A 6,369-nucleotide genomic window follows, 5' to 3' on the forward strand; every position below is an offset into this window, starting at 1 on the left:
CACACGGTCTTTAAAGTGTGGGAGTATTTACTCTGAATGCCAACAACAACGTGGTAGTCTATAGACTTGGTAAACGATTCCTTAGTCAGGATAAAGGCAGCAAAAACACGTAAGTTCAGCTACACCAATGCCTCTCCAGCTTCTCCGAAGCACCCGTATACAGTATTAGGGATGGGCAGATTAACTAACAATCAAAATTGATCATTAAGAATTTGTTGATCTCGTTCATTTGTTATTGATGTAAACTAATGCAGGTTGCATGTGTAGTGTGAGTCTTGAAGCAATTAAATGTTCACTCAGGAACAGGGGAGAGTTAAAGCAAGATCTGGAAGACCAAGAAAAAGAAAAAATATCAGACAGAACAGCTCGCAGGATTTGAGGAAAACCAAGTCACTAACCCACGTTTGACTACACGATCCATACAGAAAAGGACCTGGCAGACACTGGAGTTGTGGTACACCATTCCACTATAAAGAGATACTGTACAGATATGGTCTTCATGGAAGAGTCATCAGAAGAAAACCTGTACGTACTCACCACAAAAATCAGCTTTGAAAGTTCCTAATGAACATTATAGTCAAACCTGATGCATTGGGGAACAAGTTCTGTGGACAGATGAGGTTAAAATAGAACTTTTTGGCCGGAATGAGCAAGGTAGGAGAAGAAAGGGCACAGAATTCATGAAAAGAACCCTCGTCCAACTGCATGGGGGGGATCAATCATGCTTTGGGGTTATTTTGCAGCCAGTGCACAGGGCACGTTTCACAAGTAGAAGGAAAATTGGATCAATAAAATTTCAGCAAATTTGGACGCTAACTTGGATCCATCTGTGAAAAAAGCTGAAGTTAAAGAGGGATGCTTCTACAAATGGATAATGATCCTAAAACACAACTCAAAATCCCCGGTGGATTTACATCAAGAGGCGTTAAACTGAAGGTTTGCCATGGCCTTCACAATTTCCTGACCTATACTAATTTAAAAATCCATGAATGACCTTAAAAGAGCAGTGCGTGACAGACAGCCAGAAATCTCAAAGAACTGGAAGACTTTTGGAAGGAAGAATAGGCGAAGATACCTTAAACAAGAATTGAAAGACTCTTGGCTGGCTACAATAAGCGTTTCAAGTTGTGATACTTGCCAAAGGGGGCCCTATTTTTCCTCAGTGATAATTTGAGACATAAAACCATGCATGGTATTGTATGATGCATTGGTTGAAATTAAGCTGGTAAAGGTTAACTGTGAACGTACAGTACAATGTGTGTACAGTTTAGTACACACCCAGTCCAATTTCCACAAGCTGATTGGAAGGGAAGTGTTTGTAATGCCAAATTTTTTTTAAAATGGTTTGAAAACACTGGCCCGAGAGGAGCTACAGACCTGAGCCAGGACAGCTGGTTGGACGAACACTTCGGATGCCTAAGGAACTTCTCCAGGAAGAGTTGGAAGAGGCTGCTCCCATGATGACAAGCTTCTATACTCTCCAGATATTTCTAACAGTATTTGGTTTGTTCTGTTTTCCATACCTTTTGAGGTCTTCAGGCTTCCCCATCCCCCAATGAAGAGTTTGGTGAGAGCAGCCTTCTGTAAATACATCAAGTCGGCTCACACCCATGGACCCAGACTGGCATCTACACAGACAGACAGACAAAACAAGACAATCAAGGAGCCAGTTAAAAGTGTTGGGGTAGATTTGAGTGTCATATAAAACTGTAATGTACTGTATTAGACCCAAAAGCACAAGGAACTGTTATAAATTACCGTATGTATTGTTGATGTTTAAGTTATGGAAGACAAGATTGCTGTATGGTCTTCAACAGACTGTTATAAACAGTGATGACGTGGGAAACAGGTGGTCACTGAACTAAAAAGAACTGTGGACCACAAACAACTCTTTGCTCGGAAATACTACTTGGTGATAACTATACAGCACTTATGAAGACTGTTTTCTGCACTTAACGAAAGATCTTTGCACTGGATGCACTTTTTTGCTATTTTGCACTGGTCCGTTCATTAGTTAATTTTGTTGTTTTTTTCTCTCTCTGGTATGATATGCGCTGCTGTAATAACTTGTATTTTCTAAAAAAAAACTAATAAAGCTCTATTTAAAAAAAGACATAACAGAAGGTGAAATTACCAGTGATTTTCCTGTGTACTGTAACATTAGCATAGTACTTATTGAACTATTGGGTTAGCTTGTGATCTCCCACTATTGGGATGGGAGATCACAGAGTCCAGCTGTGACAGTGTGTCACGGTGCCATGGCAGTTGCTATGGTGTCCCCGAGTCTGGAAACCAGGATGAGCTTGTGCTTTCTGGTGTGCCCACTAGAATGGCCGGTAAGCCCAAGGGGGTAAGCCTCTCTCCTAAGCGTAGCTTGCCATTTTAAGAATACAAAGTAAACCTGCCGGTAGCCTTCCTTGACCGCCATCATTTTTAGTCACTTGACAGCAAATAACTTACATCTGAAGCGTTTTAAAGACCATTTGTCCATTATTATTTCTAAAGAAACACGACAATGTATAAAAGCACAATGACCTTGTATCTACGTTATGGTTCCGTAGCAGAATTTTTTGTAAAAATAGGTTAAGATTGTGTCATAATCAAGCAACTGGGTTGCATGACAAATCACTGTATTGCAGCAGAAGCTTGCACACAGTTAGACTTACATAGCTGTTTAGGTTTAATTACTAATGTTAACTAGCATTTTAATAGCAATAGTTGTTGCTGTGACTATGTATATCCAAACATATACCTACGTTTTCGTCTCTGCAAGATTGGAAGTGAGATTTCTCTTGGCCACAGCTACAGACTTACAACTTTCAGGACAGGTTGCTCACGTCACATTTACTGTATGTCGTCAAGCCAGGCGCACCGTACGCAGCATATCATTGGAAAAATGCTCTCTAAATATCACTGGTCTCTGTCCAGAACAACGGGATCTGTTGGTCATTTCTTAAGTCTATGTTTAACCCGCCAGGAAATCCGCCATTTGAATTCAATGTTGTCTTGGCAATTTCCACATGTGTACTTTAACAAACTCCATTTCATCCGATCAACTAAAATTGGTCGTGCCATCTTAAGATGTGAAGATGAAAAGTTTTAAAAGAAAACTTGGTCATAGGGCATGGCCATGCAGGGCGGCCCGTATTTCACAATCGAAACAGAAAGACGTGAGTGTAAAAAACTTTCAGGATTCATAAAAGGTCCACCCCTAAGACATTACAGGCACGATATTGGTTCAAGACATAACGCCCCCTCGTGGCTGGTCAAAGGAAAATCCACCTGGTACCCTATGAAAAAAACATCATCCGATTTACATGAAATAGCTAAGCTAAAAATCATCTTTCCTTTGGACCTTACAAAAAAGGTCTAAGTGAAAATGGACAGTCCATGCGTCAGTATGAAACTGTCATCCTTTGACACAACAGTGTGTGTCACAAATGTATTATACACTTTAACGTATCGTTTAGTGTGGACTTACACCCTAACTAAGAGAGGAAGATAACAGAGATAGCTAGTGCCACAAGTGCTGCTGGTTCTCACGTTACAACTCTACAGCGGCGGTGTAAGGCGAAAACAATATATGATCTCGCCTCGCGATCAAACTACGCGAATTAAAGCGTCTCAAAGCCAATGACATTATAGCACACAGTTCTGATACAGGATATAAAACTTTTTTGCATGCTGGTCCGAAGTTGAATGTGTTGAGATACTAAATGAGCTAAATTAGCCTTTATTCATTTATGTTTCAGACGACGTAGACACAAAGTTAACAGAAACAGAACGTTACCTCCGATTGTACACAGACGTTTGTTCTCGTTGAGATTCTTGGCACTGCTAGCTAGTAGTAGCTAAACAGCTAACTGCAACTTTACTGGCTACTGGCCTAGAGAAGAACCAAACATGATCCTGTGCAACATATGTATCCCACATTATTTTTTGGCAAGATCCGCCTGCGTAGCAGCCTTCTTAACTGTCTATAAGTAGCAGCCCGATTGGTTATGGTTATGCATTGAGTTCTTGCTCGAGTAGAGGTCAGGTAGCCATGGTCAGGACCGGAACAAATCAGATTCCGCAACCTCGGCGCAAACACGGTAAACCAGGCCAATCCTAGCACTTGAATAGAACGTTAGGGGGGTTTCTTCTTCTTCTTGGAGGTTCCGGCAGTGCCAGAGGTCGCGCAGAATCGATCACCGCCGACGGAGCCGTTGCATGACCGTTAGATTTGTGTGTGTGTTTTTTTTTTTTTTTTTTAAATGCCATCTTATTGCAAAAAATAAAAACAGAACACCAACGACACACGAAAGTAAAAAATACAAACACAAAAAACATAACTAATACAATACATTTGCCAGGGAAAGCTTAAAGGTCATTAGAGAGATAATGAGGACCATATGTGACAGTTTAGCTGCCTTTTGTTATGGAGTCGAAATCAGATTTAGGCCATATAAGCACAACATCATGGAAAAAAAGAATAAAATTAGTTTTTTTAGAACTGAATTTACATTGGAATCTGAAATTTGGACAAAAGGATTAAAAAGTTATAATAAAAAAATATTTTTCTTTACTTTGAGTTTATTAAAAACAAAATACAACATTTTCCCATAATAAGGCAAAGTCTTATAGATACGGTCAATGATAAATCTGCGAGGTGTTGCCAAAATCTTCTGGAGTATGAACAATACAAAAAAGGTGTAAAACAGTTTCTGGGTGATCTTCACAGAAGAAACAGTTTGCATTGATGTCTCTTTAAATTCAGATTTTATGATGGGGGGGGTAATATCTGTGAATGTATTCTAAACGACACTTCTTTAACCTGTTCACTATCAGAGTATTGTGAGGAATCATCCAAACCTTTTCCAGTCAATACATTAACAAACGGTTCCAATAAAATGTAAACATTGGAGGTTGAAACAATTTCTCTCTGAAATAAAGCACAGACGTTCCTATTATTTCGAGGAAGTTGGGGGAAAAAACATATTTTCCAACTGGTGATTCAGCCACATCGGGGAGGGAGACAGCAGTAGGAGGAAGTCTACCCGCATATCTGAAGAACATCGGGGGGGGGTGGACAGCAGCAGGAGGAAGTCTACGCATATCTGAAGACAATCGGGGGGGGGGGGGGACCGCAGTAGGGGAAGTCTACCAGCTATCTGAAGAGAACATGGGTGGGGGGGGGGGGGGGGGACAGCAGTAGGAGGAAGTCTACAGTATATCTAAAAAGCATTATCGTGCCTGATGGAATGGCGTCAAATACAATTTGTGAATCTTCTCGGCATAACAGGATGTTTATGTTGATAAAAACTCATGTAAGTGAAAAAGTTGCCCCTCCCATTAAACAAGACTGATCCACCAGAATCGAATAAGTACCCACTCCAAGAAGAGTGATTTGTTTTATATAATATCTCTGTTATACCAGATTAAGTTCGGTGGGTGAGAAGTATGATTATAAATTAGACACCATGCTAAAAGGACCTGCTTGTGGAAGGTGGACAGTTTTTCGAGGAGTTGTCTACATTATAGCTACAGTTCAAAATAAATCTAGCGGAGAATATATAGGGGGAATAAAAATTCCAGATCGAGACAGGGTTTTTAAGAAAATGCTTAGCCCAGTTAATCTTAAAAAGATTCTTTGTTGATATATAGGGGTAAGATTTTCCAGATGAAGTCAAAAAGCATTCTCATCTATCTTTACAATGTACTGTCCAGGTGTAAAGAGAGAGCTGGTATGTGAGCCGGTTCAGCCTTGTAAGTAACACTCTACCTTTATGGCGGTTTCCACTGCGTGGTATCTACTTGACTCGCCTCGAACTTACTCGCCTTTTTTGGTTTCCATTACAAAAAAAAGTCCCTGGGACCTGTACCAGGGACTTTTTTTTAGTACTACATCAGTCGAGGTTTCCAAGCGAGCGACCGATCCCAAAGGTGACGTTGGAAACCTGCAGACTGCTGATTGGTCGGATCATACGTTGTTAGCAAACAAGAGTCCGGAGGTGTGTCCGGAATAAAGGGACATTTAAAAAAAATCTAGCAGAACCAACAGATTATCTATCTCTGCAATCTCCACTTTCAACTGCAAATTAAGGGCATTAGGGGCTTATGTCGTTCCAATATTGCAAACTGTACTTTAACAAACAAGACAATATATCAAAGAAAAGTTTATGTAGCGTTTCAAAGTTAGCGCATCAACACCTCCAGGACATCCCGGTACTTCTTCTTCTAAAACTAGTCAATATTGTTAGATATGTGGCCTATTCCTCATGAAGCCTGATTGTGTCATAATTAATTGTGTCAAGAGTTTCTTTAATTCTCTGGCAAACATCGAAGCTATAATTTGTAAATCATGTTTAGCAGACAGATGGGTCCTCC

Source organism: Etheostoma spectabile, unplaced genomic scaffold, assembly GCF_008692095.1.
Source record: "Etheostoma spectabile isolate EspeVRDwgs_2016 unplaced genomic scaffold, UIUC_Espe_1.0 scaffold123, whole genome shotgun sequence".
Classification (NCBI taxonomy): domain Eukaryota; kingdom Metazoa; phylum Chordata; class Actinopteri; order Perciformes; family Percidae; genus Etheostoma; species Etheostoma spectabile.